This window comes from Hylobates moloch, unplaced genomic scaffold, assembly GCF_009828535.3.
Source record: "Hylobates moloch isolate HMO894 unplaced genomic scaffold, HMol_V3 SCAFFOLD_20, whole genome shotgun sequence".
In the NCBI taxonomy this organism is placed as follows: Eukaryota; Metazoa; Chordata; class Mammalia; order Primates; family Hylobatidae; genus Hylobates; species Hylobates moloch.
In genome coordinates this window covers 4,361,395-4,378,853 of record NW_026652295.1, presented here as the reverse complement: position 1 = coordinate 4,378,853, position 17,459 = coordinate 4,361,395, and the positions used below count along the sequence as shown (strand labels likewise).

At 45.6% G+C, this 17,459-nt stretch overlaps 1 protein-coding gene across 2 annotated transcripts in view; it reads right to left on the bottom strand.

Annotated features, from left to right (window-relative positions):
• CDYL (chromodomain Y like) overlaps positions 1-17,459 on the bottom strand; it is a 242,352-nt gene that overhangs the window by 207,345 nt on the left and 17,548 nt on the right. The window contains exons 1-3 of one of the 2 annotated variants that reach the window (XM_058432202.1): positions 16,363-16,403; positions 8,435-8,524; positions 6,854-6,936 (exon numbers count right to left, since the gene is read on the bottom strand). The gene's annotated coding sequence lies outside the window, so the exon portion shown is untranslated. Of the gene's footprint in view, positions 1-6,853; positions 6,937-8,434; positions 8,525-16,362; positions 16,404-17,459 lie in introns of those variants that run through there. The other variant, XM_058432201.1, reaches the window with a different exon arrangement.

Here is a 17,459-nt window from a genome sequence, read left to right as displayed (position 1 = left end):
CTTTGTCGCCCAGGCTGGAGTGCAGTGGTGCGATCTTGGCTCACTGCAACCTCTGCCTCCTGGGCTTAAATGACCCACCCACCTCAGTCCCCCAAGTAGCTGGGACTACAGGCACATGCCACCACACCTGGCTAATTAAAAAATTTTTTATTTTTTAATTTTTTGTAGAGACGAGGTTTCACTATGTTGCCCAAGCTGATCTTGAATTCCTGGGCTCAAGTGATCTGAGTAATCCCAAAGTGTTGGGGTTACAGGCAGGAGCCACCACATCCAGCCTTTCCCTGCTTTTCTAATGTGAGTTTTTCTGTGTGTCTGCTTATTCTGCTCCTATGCCAGCAATTACATTGCATGTAAATGCAGATAACATTTTTTGGTTTGCAAATTACCAGACCATGAGGAGGCACATGCAGACGTGATCAAGCACGTCACCTAGAGATTCTGGACTTAGAGTGAGATGCACTAACTGGATGGGAAATGCCTGGGTCTACACAGGGGCAGAAGAGTATTCATGAGTATATCTGCCAGAGGAGCAGTCTACAGCATCAACTACCAGCTGCCTTCCAAAACCCACTCTTCGCTTCTCCTTTAGCAAAGAAATCCTGATTTTTACGCAGGCACATTGCTGCCCAGCTAGAAATCTGTATTTCCCTGCTTCCTTGACCATTAGGTATGGTCAGGTAATTAAATTCCGGCCAATGAGATAAAAGTAGTTGGGTTGCAAGGAGCTGCCTGGAAGTGTTCTTAAAAGAGTAGAGCCATGCCCTTCCCTTCTCCTTCCTGCTGATTTGAACTTAGAAACACGGATGTTCTGGGGGAGCTTCAGCCGGCATCTGGAACTATGAGGATGAGGGGCGCAGAGAATGCAATGGAGCATGATGATGTCATGGGGCTACCAAAGCAGCTCTGGACTGCTTATCTCTAGGTTTCTCTTAACTGAGAGAGAAATGAAATGTAATCTTACATAAGCCTTTGTCTTTCGCAGTTTTCTGCTATGAAGCTGAATGTAACCATGATTGGTAGCCTCTCCATGCATGATTTGGCCAATTGAACTTTAAGACTATGGAGAAGATGATTTAATGGTGTGGATTTGACATCTAGTCCATGGATCAGTTGAACTATTTCCTGGGAGGTTGAAAAGAAATACCGGTGTTGTGCTTCCTTTAGCTTTAGAAATAGCCAGGGTTCGACTGAATTAGAATGCAAGCCTGATTAATTTTCATGATTGAAAAAAATTCCATAATATGTTGCCCAATTAAAATGATTATAGAGGCCGGGTGCGGTGGCTCACACCTGTAATCCCAGCACTTTGGGAGGCTGAGGCAGGTGGCTCACTTGAGGTCAGGAGTTCGAGACCAGCCTGGCCAACATGGTGAAACCCCGTCTCTACTAAAAATACAAAAATTAGCCGGGCATGGTGGCACACGCCTGTAATCCCAGCTACTCCAGAGGCTGAGGCAGGAGAATCGTTTAAACCCGGGAGGCAGAGGTTGCAGTGAGCAGAGATCACACCATTGCACTCCAGCCTAGGTGACAGAGCAAGACTCCATCTCAAAAAAAAAAAAACAAAACAAAAGATTTTAGAGTATATGCCCTTTCCAACAGATGCCATTCTGCCTGCTGTGGGTACAGAGAAGAGAAACTAGAGACCATGGTTTTGGCAGAAGCAGCTCTATCACCCACACTCTCCGGTCTAGTCAGTCTCCGGTATTAGAAAGAAAGATTAGAAACAAGATGTGGCTTCATTTGTCTGATAATTTATAAAAAGGACTCATCAGAAAAGTAGTCAAATTTAGTATATTAGATTCAATGCAACGGTTATTTATGTTACTTTCCATGAGCTTACATTGGGTTTCTCAACCTCGGCACTATTGACATTTGGACCAGATGATTCTTTGTGGTGGGGGCTGTCCTGAGAATCACAGGATGTTCAGCAGCTTCCCTGGCCTCGACACTCTACATTCTAGTAGCAATGCCCTCTGCCCCAACTGTGACAACTCAAATGCCTCCAGACATTGTCATGTGTCCCCTGGCGGTGAAAATTGTCCCCAGGTTGAGAAGCATTGGCTTTACATGAGGCTCATGGCTCATATCATGTTGTTCTGTGATACACAGAGCCTGCTGTTAGCACATGTGTGGGATGAGGAGAAGCCACCAGTTGGTGTAGTTGGGAAACAGGAACCAAGTACATTTTAGCACCTGTTCTTGATAGATAACTTCAAGAATAGCTATAATTTAGTAAGTATCTAATAAAAGTCAGACACTCTCCTTCGTAATTTCACATGTACTGCTTTTTTTGGGAAAATTTTTTTAAAGTATAGGAAAGTACAATAACACTTCTGTTTCCTTCCCCATTTCCTTTCCATCAGAAATTTAGTGTGTATCAATTACTTTTTTTTTCTTTTTGTTTTGAGACAGAGTTTCACTCTTGTTGCCCAGGCTGGAGTGCAATAGCGAGATCTTGGCTCACTGCAACCTTTGCCTCCAGATTCAAATGATTCTTCTGCCTCAGCCTCCCGAGTAGCTGGGATTACAGGTGCCTGCCACTATGCCCAGCTAATTTTTTGCATTTTTAGTAGAAACAGGGTTTTGCCATGTTAGCCAGGCTAGTCTTAAACTCCTGACTTCAGGTCATTCACCCACCTCAGCCTCCCAAAGTGCTAGGATTACAGGAGTGAGCCACTGTGCCTGGCCTCAACATTGATTTTATTTTATTTTTTTATTTTATTTTATATTTTAATTTAATTTAATTTAATTTAATTTTTTTATTTATTTGTTTTTGAGACAGAGTTTTGCTCTTGTTGCCCAGGCTGGAGTGCAATGGCATGATCTCAGCTCACCGTAACCTCTGCCTCCCGGGTTCAAGCGATTCTCCTGCCTCAGTCTCCCAAGTAGCTGGGATTACAGGCATGTGCCACCACACCCAGCTAATTTTGTGTTTTTAGTAGAGATGGAGTTTCTCCATGTTGGTCAGGCTGGTCTTGAACTCCCAGCCTCAGGTGATCCACCTGCCTCGGCCTCCCAAAGTGCTGGGATTACAGTCGTGAGCCACTGCGCCCGGCCTCAACATTGTTTTTAATAATTCCTCGATGTTGCTACGTATAAATCTGGTTCCTTTGTTTATACTGCACATATTGTTCCATTGTAGTTTATTTATCCATTCTTCTACACACGGACATTTGAGCTAGTTCCAGCCGATCTCTACTATAAAGCAACACTGCAGTAAACATCTTTATTTGTCTCTTTGCACACATGTACAGGTGTTTCTTCAGAAGTAGAATTGGGTCAGAGGTTGTACTCATTTTTCACTTTGCTGAATAATGCCAAATTTTTCTCCAAAGTGATTGAATAAATTTGCATTCCCACTAATAGTGCATGAGAATCTTTGGTTTCCCAGGATCCTCTCTAACACTTGGTTTTGTCAAAATTTTAAAGATTTTTTAATCATATGGGAAAGCGAAATGATTTGTGGGAGTGAAATGTGGATTTATTTGCATTTACATGGTTGTGGTAAAGTTGTAAAACTTTTCCTGCATTTGTTTTATTTTTATTTTTACTTATTACTACTTTTTTGAGACAGAGTCTCACTTGGTCACCCACGCTGGAGTGCAGTGGTGTAATCTTGGCTCACTGCAACCTCTGCCTCCTAGGTTCAAATGATTCTTGTGCCTCAGCCTCCCTAGTAGTTGGGATTACAGGTGTGCACCACCATGCCTGGCTAATTTATTGTATTTTTAGTAGAGATGTTTCACCATGTTGGCCAGGCTGGTCTCGAACTCCTGGCCTCAAGTGATCCATTTGCCTTGGCCTCCCGAAGTGCTGGGAGCCATAGAGCCCAGCCTGTATTTGTTGACTATGGCAGTTTCTTCTGTAAATTATTGTATGTATCATATACTCATTTTTTCTATTGTATTTTCTTTAAAGTTTATTTAAAAGAATTTTAGTATGTTTTGTATATTAATGCTTTGTTTTTTGTGTTGCAAACACTTTGTTTTAGGCTTTTGACTTTTTAAATTTTTTCTAAGATGTCTGTCATTGTGTTGAAGTTTTTAACTTTCATGTAATTCAATTTATGTTTTTAAAATTTGTCCGTTTTGGGTCTTATTTAAGAAACCATTTCCAGCCGGTGTGATGGCTCACACCTGTAATCCCAGCACTTTGGGAGGCCAAAGTAGGTGGATCACGAGGTCAAGAGATTGAGACCATCCTGGCCAACATGGTGAAACCCTGTCTCTACTAAAAATACAAAAATTAGCCAGGCGTGGTGGTGCGTGCCTGTAGTCCCACCTACTTGGGAGACTGAGGCACCCGGCTATTTTTTTTTTTTTTTTTTGAGACAGCTCACTGCAACCTCCACCTCCCAGTTTCAAGGGATTCTCCTGCCTGAGCCTCCTGAGTAGCTGGGATTAGAGGCATGCACCACCATGCTAATTTTGCATTTTTAGTAGTCACGGGGTTTCACCATGTTGGCCAGGCTGGTCTGAAACTCCTGACCTCAGGTGATTCACCTGCCTCGGCCTCCCAAAGTGCTGGGATTACAGGTGTGAGCCACTGCGCCTGGCCCCTTTTGTTTAATTTTTCTTGCAAATATTTCATAAGTTTGTTATTTTTGGTCTGTGACGTTGTTGTGTTTTGCATCTGTTTTTTTGTGTGTAATGAAATCTATCAATTTCCCCCATCATTCCTTCTATTACTTTTATACTTAGAAAGCTTCTACTTGTCTCAAATCAGTTAAAGTCACATATGGTTTCCTTTAGAAAAACTTTTAAAGTTGTCTTTACAACTTGTTTTTCATCATATAAAAAGATGTTTATTATTATTTTTAAAGACAGTACAAAGGAGTTTAACATGAAAAGAAATTCCCTTCTTTTCCTCTCAATTTCCATCTCTACTCCCCAGAGGTAATCACTGTTAGCAGTTTCTTGGGTATCAGTTCCAGAATATTTTGTGAATATCAAGCATAAACAGGAGTCACAGTAACAGACTATTTAGGGAACTCGTTCTGTCATCTCAGAGTTGCTTGTCCCAAAGCTGAGTAGGATTGGCTTTAATGTCTCTCCACTCCTAGGGAAGTTGCTAGGTGATTCTGCAAACCTCACCAAGAGGCCACCAAACCGGCCCTGCAGACATGTCCCCTGCACCCTCCTGACCTATATAAGCAGAGGCCAGGAAGGCTGTGGGAGGATTCCCTGGAGCAGGCAGTAGTCAGTCTAGGGCAAGGGTTCTTTGTCCGTCCTTGGCAGGTTGCGAACATGAATGGGAAAAATATTCCATCCTTATTTTCACTATCCTCTAGCTGAAATGTTGCATTTCCCCCAATTATGAATGTAGGCAACAAACTATAGTAGTACTAGCAACAACTGTAACTTAGTCTCTAGTACAAAGCACACGTGTTTTCATATTACATACAGCTGTTGCAGATACGGCAAAATACCTTTATACTCATCACTAGTTAGAAATCACTGTTAGACCTTGTCACATTATGTTTTAATAAAGCATCATCTAAGTGAAAGAAGCCAGACACAGAAGGACAAGCACTACATCATTTCACTTGAGGAATATAAAATAGTCAAACACATAGAAGCAGAGAGCGGAATGATGGTTGCCAGGGGCTGGGGGAGTGGGAAACAGGAGGTGTTGGTCAAAGGATACAACATTTCCCTTATACAAGATGAATGAGTTCTAAAGAGCTACTGGAGAGCATGCTGTGTATGGTTAACAGAACTTGCATACTTGAGCATTTACCAAGAGGGTAGATCTTAACTGTTAGGTGCTCTCATCCCCCCTCCCTCTCTCTGTCACGTGCACACATGCACATAAATACAGAGGGCAGGGGGAACCTTTTGGAGATGATGGATATGTTTACAACATAAATTGTGATAATTTCATGGGGGTGCACTTATAAGTTAAATATGTACAACTTTTTTTTTTTTTTTTTGAGATGGAGTTTCGCTCTTGTTGCCCATGCTGGAGTACGGTGGAGCGATCTCAGCTTGCTGCAAACTCCATCTCCTGGGTTCAAGTGATTCTCCCACCTCAGCCTCCTGAGTAGCTGGGATTACAAGTGTGCACCACCATACTTGGCTAATTTTTTTGTATTTTTAGTAGAGATGGGGTTTCACCATGTTGGCCAGGCTGGTCTCAAACTCCTTTCCTCAAGCAATCCGCCCACCTAGGCCTCCCAAAGTGCTAGGATTACAGCCATGAGCCACCGCGCCTGGCCTGAATATGTACAGCTTTTTGTATGTCAGTTATATCCTAATAAAGTGATTTTTTTAAAAAAGAAGCATTATTACTAGAGTACACATTTTCAAATGATTGTGATAACTGCATTTCAATGTAATTGATAACCTTCGTAGTCCTGTATATTTTATTTTATAAACTTAAAAACGTCTTTTTTTTTTTTTCTTTTTTTTTGAGACGGAGCTTCGCTGTTGTTGCCCAGGCTGAAGTGCAACGATGTAATCAATCTCAGCTCACCGCAACCTCCGTCTCCCGGGTTCAAGCGATTCCCCTGCCTCAGCCTCCTGAGTAGCTGGGATTATAGGCATGTGCCACCATGCCCGGCTAATTTTGTATTTTTAGTAGAGACGGGGTTTCTCCAAGTTGGTCTTGAACTCCCGACGTCAGCTGATCCACCCGCCTCGGCCTCCCAAAGTGCTGGGATTACAGGCGTGAGCCACCGCGCCCGGCCAAAAACATCATTCTAAGGAGTCCACAGCTTCACTAGACCACCAAAGGGGCCCAAGCACAGGAAAGATGTAAAGGGAGAGTGTGGTGTGGGGCGATTCCCTACGGGCTCTTCCTTGCCAGATGGGAGAAACCAAGCTTGCCACTGGGAGAAACAAAGACCTACCTGCAAACCGGGAGGCTGCTGTGCCCCGCTGTGCTCACTGCTCGTGGAGATGCTGGGGTCTGAAGGCCCATCTGGTGCTGACACTAGCACAGAATAACGAGAACGTTTCTGAGAGAGGTGGAGCCGTCCTCTTCCCCATCCCCATCTTCCCTCCATCCCCATCCCCCAACTTCCCATCCCTGTGCCCTCCCCCTCCGCCTCACTGAATTAGGAGTCTGACTGTAACACAGAAACTGGTCTCTCCTTTTCATCTACAGAATTCTGAATGCAAAAGTCTTGCTGGAGCAGCCCGTCCCAGCGGGATGAAGAGAAAGCAGAGAGACAGAGCAGCTACACTCTCCCCATCTGGAATGTGGAGTGGAAGGATGTGCTGTGGGCCAAGTGAATGCAGCAGACAGTGACTCAGGCCATCTGGCTGGTGCCCCACCCAAGGTGGCTGGCTGGTGCGGAGCCCCCTGCATCATGTCCCCCAGGCTGTGATGGGGATGGCTGGGCGGGAGCCTAGGAGTGGGACTCTGAGATGAGCCAGTATGCATTCGACAACAGTGCCCTGGAGAGACCCTCAAAGGTCTCTTGAGCCCACACAAGGGGACCCTCCCAGAGAGAGAGCTTGACTGTCAGGACAGCTGCATGACTTACATAAAGGCACCTTTCCCCTAGTCCTTTCCCGTCCCTTCCCCACAACTCCAGAGGAGAAAGAGCAGAGAGAGGGCTGGGCGTGGTGGCTCACGCCTATAATCCCAGCACTTTGGGAGGCTGAGATGATGGATCACCTGAGGCCAGGAGTTCGAGACCAGCCTGGCCAACATGGTGAAACCCCGTCTCTACTAAAAAATGCAAAAATTAGCCATCACCTGTAATCCTAGCTACTTGGGTGGCTGAGGCAGGAGAATGGCTTGAACCCAGGAGGCAGAGGTTACAGTGAAACGAGATTGTGCCATTGCACTCCAACCTGGGCAACAGAGTGAGACTCTGTCTCAAGAAAGAAAAAAAGAAAAAGAAAAGAAAAGAAAAAGAAACTGCAGAGAGAGAGGAGAAGAGGAGTAAAATGCAGAAGGAGCAAACAGCCCACCTTCCAAAACAGGGACTGCAAGCCTGGCCTTAGGTGGAGGGGAAAAGCCTTTAAATGAATATAAAATTAATCTTTGCCTCCACTTACTGAAATTTTCATACCTGAGATGGAGTCTTAATGACCAGAATGAAGTTTTTCTTAAAACTGAGTGACTAAAAGTCTGTCCGTTCAGCCCAAGGAGTAAGGAAGGGGACAAAAATTTGGAGATTTGGAGCCAGAGGTTGAAAAAAGTATTTCATGGTGTGCACTAAACAATTTAGACTAGTCTTCTGTAATATTTATCCATTTGTTCTGGCTTTTTAAAACACATAATCACTCACTTTTTTTTTTTTTTTTACTTTATCTGAGTCACATACATTTTTACGGTTTCATTTTTTTAAAAACACGTAACTTTTTAATCCAACTGGAATTGATTTTGCCATGCGTGGCAGAACAGGGACATGGCTTTTACCCTGAGGTTAGGATTGCAGTGTGTCCAGGAAAGCCCTGGATTGTCACTGCATGCCTACCTGGGAGGTTTCAGTGAAGAGTCATTGACATTCCTCTTGAAACTTGCAGGGTTCTGCTTGATCATCATCAGGCAGGGTCCTGCTCAGGCCCTGGGGAAGGAGAGGAAAGCACAGCAGCTGAGTCACCGGGAGGGAGACACTCACGTGTATAGGGAGTCTGTATCCAGAGCTGCGAGGGAACGCGCCTCCTGGCTTTGGGCCACACGGGCTGAACAGCAGTGGGAGGCTGACTGCCTTAGGTGGCTGAAGCAGAATGCTGAGGAACAGGATGGATTTGCTGACGTTTCTTGGAGGATCCGAAGTAGCTTTCGCTGTTCGGCTCTCTCCCACTCTGCAGCACTGCAGGGACTCCTCACCACCTCTGTTGTCCCTGTTCAGCCAGATACTCCATCTAATCCTCCTATCTCTGCCTGTCTTCCAGGTCTCTATCTTTTCTTTCATTTTCCTTTTCAATCTTAAAACTGTTTTCCTCCCTTTCATTTGCTTATCTATTGCTTTCTCCTTATTTTTTCTCATTACCTTTTTTTTCCCTCAAAACTGAAGGGATACTGAGAATTTCCCCCCTTCCCCCCCCTTTTTTTAAACAGGATCTCTCTCTGTCAGCCAGGCTGGAGTGCAGTGGTGCAACCATAGCTCATTTGCAGCCTCAACCTCCCAGGCTCGAGCAATCCTCCCACCTCAGCCTCCCGAGTAGCTATGCCTAGGGAATTTTCTATTTTTTAATGTCTTTGTAGAGATGGGGTCTTGCTCTGTTGCTCAGGCTGGTCTTGAATTTCTTGCCTCAAGTGCTCCTCCAGCCTCTGCCTCCCAATGTGCTGGGATTACAGGCATGAGCCACAGTGCCCAACCATGTCTTCCCATTAAATTAAATTAATTAATTAATTTAGAGACGGGGTCTGGCTCTGTTGCCCAGGCCAGGGTGCAGTGGCACAATCAGAGCTCACTACATTTGCGATCTCTGGGGCTCAAGCAATCCTCCCGCCTCAGCCTCCTGAGTAGCTGGAACTGCGAGCATGAGCCATCATGTTTAGCTAATTTTTGTATTTTTTGTAGAGACAGGACCTTGCTATGTTGCTCAGGCCAGTCCCAAACTCCTTGGCTCAAGTGATCCTCCTGTCTCAGCTTCCCAGAGTGCTGGGATTACAGGGATGGACCACCATGCCCAGCCATTTCTTCCTATTTTAAATCAACTCTACATATTACTTTTAAATTATCACATATTTAAAATTTGTATCGTTGACTATTTCACACATACAAGAGAATATATTATAAAATAAAATGACCTCATGTAATTAACACCCAAAAGAAATAAAACATTACCATCTTCCCCCTCCTTCCACAGATTACTAGTCCCTTGAATTTTCTTGCATATTAATTTTTGCAGGAGGCAATAATTCTTTTTTTTTTTTTTTGAGACAGTCTTTCTCTGTCACTCAGGCTGGAGTGCAGTGGTGCGATGTTGGCTCACTGCAACCTCTGCATCTCGGCTCACTGCAACCTCTGCCTCTGGGGTTCAAGTGATTCTCCTGCCTCAGTCTCCTGAGTAGCTGGGATTACAGGTGCATGCCACCACGCCTGGCTAATTATTGTATTTTTAATAGAGATGGGGTTTCACTATGTTGGCCAGGCGCTGATCTCCAACTCCTGACCTCAAGTGATCTGCCTACCTCACTCTCCCAAAATGCTGGGATTACAGGCATGAGCCACCCTGCCCGGCCAGTAGGCCACATTTCAAGAAATGTTTTGTGGATCCACAATGGAAGGATGAGACACAGAGGGAGCCAGGGGCACCTGACATAGACCCTGGAATGCTCACCATTTGAATTAGATCATGATAGCCCCTTTAAAAGGCATGCTGGTTATTTAGGTAGTTTAATACACTAGCACCCTTTAATACTGTAAGAAGGATTTATGTCTTAACTACTCATAAAGATGAAAATAGGTTGGGAGATCCATGATTTATGTGAACACTTCCTGTGAAAAAGACCTGGAGGCTTCAGTTAGCTACAAGATTTATATAAGCTGAAGGTGTTAAGTGGTCTTGAAAAAGACAAATACAATCATAGAATGTATTACCAGAGTGTAATGTTCTGGACAGAGGAGACGCCAGCAATGGAGTATTCGCACTAGTCAGAATAGTGCACTCAATGCTGAGCATCATTACAGAATGAGCAAAGGAATACTTGCACTTGTTCCAGGCCCAGACGTTGAAAACACACAAAGAAGAAGCAAACAACAGTGTTACCGGTAATTTCATCATTCCAAACAACCACGTTTAACTTTTTTTGGATATATATTTCCAGCATATTTGCTAAATAGGTGCTAAAAATTAAGAGGGACAGCAAGGCGGAATGTGGGCAGAGGAAAGTCACCAGAACGGGGTGGGGAATGAGGCATTGAATTGCAACTGCGTAAAGAGATATGTCAGGTGAGGGAGGGAGGCCAACTCTTCTGTGTTGTTTCAGAGATAATACTGTTAGAATCACAGAGATAGGGAGGACCCTGCGAGGGGATGCTGCAAGAGGTATGTTCTTTTTTTTTTTTTTTGAGACAGAGTTTCGCTCTTGTTGCCCAGGCTGGAGTGCAATGGTGCAATCTCGGCTCACTGCAACCTCCGCCTCCTGGGTTCAAGCGATTCTTCTGCCTCAGCCTCCCGAGTAGCTGGGATTATAGGCATGCACCAGCACGCCAGGCTAATTTTGTATTTTTAGTAGAGACGGGGGTTTCACCATGTTGGTCAGGCTGGTCTCGAACTCCTGACCTTGTGATCCGCTCGCCTCAGCCTCCCAAAGTGCTGGGATCACAGGCATGAGCCACTGTGCCTGGCCAATCTTCACATTTCCTTGACTCTTCACTCTGCCTCTGTAGGAGAACTCAGCTTAGCTCATGAACAAGACTTTAAAATGGACTTGCTGAGCAGGAGACATTTGGTGCCAGTACTGGAACCGTTACATTTTGTCTCCAAAGAATTTCCTTCCCTCACTTGGAAGCATGTAAATGACATTACCTAATTATAGAATCTCAGAAAAACACAGAATTAAGTCTCCATGGTTGCTTCTGTAGTTTACCCCCAGCAAAGGTGTGTAATCTCAGGCTGGTTTCACTGTGCCACCCAGAACCCACCTTTATCATTTTCCAGACTACCAGTGGTTGGAGACACTTGTTCTGATAATATCTCCAGCAAAGCCTCATCAGAAAAAATATATTTCTTGTAAGAAAATTGTCTGATACCTTCAGAATAGAAAAGCTTTTGGGTTTTTGGATGTTTCAAGGTACCTGTACTATTGTCTCTATCTTTTTCATTTTTTTCTTGAGACAGAGTCTCACTTTATGGCCCAGGCTGGAGTACAGTAGCGTGATCGTGGCTCACTGCAACCTCCATTTCCCAGGCTAAAGTGATTCTCCCACCTCAGCCTCCTGAGTAGCTGGGACCACATACATGCGCCACCAGGCACAGCTAATTTTTGTATTTTTTGTAGAGACAGGATTTCACCCTGTTGCCCAGGCAGGTCTCAAACTCCTGACCTCAAGTGATCGACCCGCCTTGGCCTCCCAAAGTGCTGGGATTACAGACATGAGCCACCATGCCCAGCCTCTACCTTTTAATCCTAATCAAAATGTGATTTGGTCATTTTTTTTTTTTTTAGATGATGGATTTCTCATTACTTAAGGAATGGGCCTTCTGCTTGTGAACATGTGAGGACTTCTCAGAGCCATGCCTAGGTGTGATGAATATTCTCTTCTCTAAAGCAACATATAACCTGGGAGTAATCCCAGTTGGTCTGGGCTTTAGATGTGCCAGAGGTCTGAGAAGGCATCAAGGTCTAGAAATGTGAATGTGGGTTTTGCATGCTCAGTACGACTTGTTGATTCTGGTGTGTGTATATGCACACAAAGTTTCAGAGAAAGTAGATTGGAAAAAGGCTTGAAAAAAGCCTGAGCAAAAACAGGCTGTAGGGCCTCTTTAGGATCTTGCCGCATGCCAGCACAAGGGATAATCTGTTTGGGGGAATTTCAGGGGTGGAAAAAAGATGCTGCGGAGCTGGGTTTGGTGTTTGGAGAAGAGGGAATTTTATCCCACTCTGTTGTTGACCTGCTGACTCTGTGCTGTAATTGATGAGTTTCTGTGCCTGACTACCACACTGGGCTGAGTAGGCAGAGATAAGACATTAAATAAGCGTTAAGTTGAACTGGTTTGACCCTAAGAGGGAGACTGGGACCTGGGAGGAAAGATCTTTGGGAAGGTGTGTGCTGGGACTGGGCTTGGGAAGTAGAACCGAGACCAGACTGAAGCCTCGGTACAGCCTGGTATGTACTAAATTAGTGGAATGCCATGGAACTGTGCAAATAGTTAAAGCTGGATTGTAGAGAAGTCATTGTTCCACTTCAGATGGCCAACTGACCTTGAGAACTGGAGTGGCCACAATATGGCAAAGTGCACAGAAAGGGCTCTGAGCCCATGACATCGCTTTGAAGGATGACACTTTCCGATCTCTTTACAACCAAAAGCAGAAAGCTACCCTGGTCACTGGAGCCCTCTGTCCAGGGGCTTGCTGGAATTCCTTGACAAGTCTCTAGTAAAATGGACTTCCTTTCCCTTTAATAAGCAAGAGTCCAGGATTCCTCGTCAGGTGTGCAGGGGAATCTGTCCTTTCTGGGGACCTCTGAAGAGTTTAATTAACTGATTTCTCAGTGCCTGGCTTTCATCATCTTTTCCATTTTTCAGTTCAGCCACTAGTGTTCAGGACCGGGAAGCAATAATTGGAAATGTTCTAGAAGCAAGTGGGACGGAAGAGGAAGCCCGTGCAAGGATGGGGGAGTGAAGAGGAGGAAGCTGAGGCTGAAGAGCCACATGCAGCAGGGAAGCCCACACCGGGGTTAGAGGCTTGGGAATGCCATGGCACAGGCAGTGGCCTCAGGGGCTGTGGCCTCAGGGGTGAGCCCGAGGCAAAGTCCTCCTAAGTAGCCAGCCAATTGGCTCAGACGTGGATCGGCCTACTGCTAATCATCCACAAGCAAGCTTAACTTTGCTGGGTGTGACCAGAGATAAAAGAAGTAACAGTCCCAGTCATTTCATGGGAGCGGAGTGATAGCACTCAGAAGAGAAACTGTTTAGTTGAAGAAAGAATCCTTAAAAAGAAAAAAAAAAAAAAAAGCAAATTCTGAAGCATGGGTTAACTATCAAATGGGTACTTGTAGGTCGTCTCAGTTGTAAACCCTCTAACCAACAAATGGCTTCTGTCGACAGCAAGGAGCTTGCTGCAATAACCCTGGAGGAGAGGCAGTCACAGGCTTTAAATGTGGAAAATGTTGGTAACTCAGGAGAAAGAGCCAGCGAGACTGAAACCAACCAGTCCTAAACCACAGAAAGAAAAAAGTCAACATACCTTTTGTCACCATGTCACCACCAGCCTTGCTAAAGAGCACTCATTGAGTGCATGAGCCCCCAGGTGGCAGCTGAAATCCTCAGCAAACATGACACTGTATTTTATCACGGTGGCATCCCACCCCAGAGGGCAGCTGGAAGCGGTTTGTCAGGGAAAATTCAAGAAAGAGAATCCATATCTACTCAGGGCTTATGCTAAACACAGTACCGAATAGAGGTACTTGAGAAATTTAATTTCATTTGGTGGAGGGAGGGGGTGGGTGGGAGGCAGGGGATAATGACTGAACAGAGAGAGGGAGGGAGAAAAGAAAGCTTTGAATAAACAATCAATACTTGGCTGGACTTGTGCGAAGAGAGATGACTTGGTAGTTTTCCTCCTTGTTCTGTCCTAACTCATGCTCCTTACAACAGATGGGCTTGAGCCTGTGGAAGGCTGTGTTGCAAATCCACCCTATGTATGGACAAGAAACTTTTTTTATAGTGTTTGAGAGGAGTTCTTAAGTTCCTCTGCATACATCCATGAGGTTTCTACCCTTCTTCCTCACCTGAATGTATGACACTTTTGGACAAACTGTCATTACTTAGTGACTTAGATTACATCAAAGAGGTTGAAAGGAAGAAATCCACACTTCTCTGGAAACTCCTGGTTCAATGCAATGTCCTATTCCTTTCACCTCATTCCTTGTGTTGGCAAATAGCTACTTTGTGTCAAGGAAGTGGAGATACATTTGGAGTTTCTAGGAGGGTTTGGGGAAAATATATTTTTTAAATTACTAAAATGTAACATTGTTAAACAAAGTGACTAAAACTATGTATTTAAATGTATAGATGCACTTAGGGTAAGGTAGAGAGTTTGAGGCTGGGGAGACTAATTTTAGAGCCTACTTAATGTTAGGTATTTTTTTGGAAATTATATTATTTAATCCTTACTACAATCAATGAGTTACCCATTATTTCCCACATTTTACAAAGAGAAGAATGGAGTCTCAGACTAACTTGTCTTCCAAAAATCATAAGCACCCTTCACATGGAGACTTGTGTTTTCATGAGACGTTAGCTGCCATGATGATATCATTGTGTGAGGAATTTCTGCAGTTTAATGCTAACAGAATGAAATCTAATTTTATGATACATTTATTCGACTTTTTTTTTGTTTTGTTTTTGAGACAGGTCTCACTCTCTCACTCAGGCTGGACTGGAATGCAGTGATGCCATCTCAGCTCACTGCAACCACTGTGGGCTCAAGCAATCCTCTCACCTCAGCCTCCCAAATAGGTGGGACCACGGGTGTGTGCCAGCATATCCAGCTAATTTTTTTTTTTTTTGAGACAGAGTCTTGCTCTGTTCCCTAGGCTGGAGTGCAATGGTGCGATCTTGGCTTACTGTAATGTCTGCCTCCCGGGTTCAAGCAATTCTCCTGCCTCAGCCTCCTGAGTAGCTGGGATTACAGGTGCTTGTGGGCCAGCGCCAGTTCTGGGTGGGCGTGGGCTTGGCAGGCCCCGCACTCGGAGTGGCCAGCCGGCCCCGCCGGCCCCGGGCAGTGAGGGGCTTAGCACCTGGGCCAGCAGCTGCTGTGCTCCACTTCTCGCAGGGCCTTAGCTGCCTCCCCGCAGGGCAGGGCTCGGGACCTGCAGCCCACCATGCCTGAACCTCCCCCTCCCCCTGCAGTGGACTCCTGCGCGGCTGGAGCCTCCTCCACAAACGCCGCCCCCTGCTCCACGGCGCCCAGTCCCATCGACCACCCAAGGGCTGAGGAGTGCGGGCACACAGGCGCGGGACTGGCAGGCAGCTCCACCTGCAGCCCCTGTGCGAGATCCACTGGGCGAAGCCAGCTGGGCTCCTGAGTCTGGTGGGAACTTGGAGAACCTTTATGTCTAGCCCAGGGATTGTAAATACACCAATCTGCACTCTGTACCTAGCTCAAGGTTTGTAAACACACCAGTCAGCTAGACACAAACCCTGTGTCTAGCTCAGGGTTTGTGAATGCACCAATCGACACTCTGTATCTAGCTAATCTGGTGGAGATGGGAGAACTTTTGTGTGTAGCTCAGGGATTGTGAACGCACCAATCAGCACGCTGTCAAAATGGACCAATCAGCTCTCTGTAAAACAGACCAATCGGCTCTCTGTAAAATGGACCAATCAGCAGGATGTGGGTGGGGCCAGATAAGAGAATAAAAGCAGGCTGCCCGAGAGGGCAGTGGCAACTGGCTCTGGTGCCTTTACACAGCTTGTTCTTTTGCTCTCCGCAGTAAATGTTGTTGCTGCTTACTCTTTGGGTCCACACTGCCTTTGTAAGCTGTAGCACCGTGAAAGTCTGCAGCTTCACTCCTGAAGCCGGTGAGACCACGAACCCAAAGAGAAGAAGGAACAACTCCAGACGCCTGCCTTAAGAGCTGCTGACACTCACCGTGAAGGTCTGTAGCTTCACTCTTGGAGCCAGCGAGACCACGAACCCACCAGAAGGAAGAAACTCCAAACACATTGGAGCATCAGAAAGAACAAACTCCAGACAAGCCGCTTTAAGAAGTGTGACACTCACTGCGAGGGTGTGCGGCTTCATTTTTGAAGTCAGTGAGACCGAGAACTCGCCAATTCCAGACACGAGCAGGTTCCTTCAGGGTATAGACCTTCGGCACAGTACTGCAGGGTAAACCCAAAAAGGTAAGCTCTGAGATGCTACACGAAAGACACCCTCACATTTGGAACTATACAGGGGGGGAACAGGTTGGGCCTGGTGGCTCACACCTATAACCCCATCACTTTAGGAGGCCGAGGTGGGTGGATTACATGAGGTCAGGGGTCTGAGACGAGCCTGGCCAACATATAATGAAACCCGGTCTCTACTTAAAAAAAAAAAAAAAAAAACACAAAAATTAGCTGGGTGTGATGGGACATGCCTGTGGTCCCAGCTACTTGGGAAGCTGAGGCAGGAGAATCATTTGAACCCAGGAGGTCAAGGTTGCAGTGAGCCAAGATCATGCCACCGCACTCCAGAGCCTGGGTGACAGAGCAAGACTCACACACACACACAAAAAGTGAGGGGACAGATGCAGGACTCGAACTAGCACAGGTATTTAGGATGACTAAAATAATTTCACGGATACATAAATCTTTTAGCTTCCAGAGCTCAGTCATTCTAACCAAAAGCAGATCGGATCAGGAGCCATAAGAAATGAATAACTTGATTTTTATTTAATTCTGCAGGGACCGGTTAGACCTAAACACTCAGTTTTTGGCACTAGTGAGTTGTCTCAGTATGTGCCTAAAATAACGCCTTGATGTTTCCCTTAGATTTTTAAGTTGCCAAGAGCAGGGGCCGGGCTTATGTGTTCTTTGTGTGCCTTCGGACTCACTCTGCCCTGCTCTGTGGCTTGGGGTGCTGACAGGCGAGGACTCCATCAACAAGCCCCCTTCCTCCGCCTTGCAGTCAGATTCACCCAGTAGGAGGCACAGTGCTAGTCTGTAGGGTGGAGGAGGGGAGGGCTTGCCGCCTCCTGCTGGGTTGTGGTGAGTTCAGGTTGGACAGCCTCCTCTGCCTTTTCAGGTGCTGGCAGTCCCCACTCTTGCTAGCCCAGGATGCTTCTCTGTTCACTGTTTTCCCTAGCTATGTGCACACCTCTGTAAATAGCCTGTTTG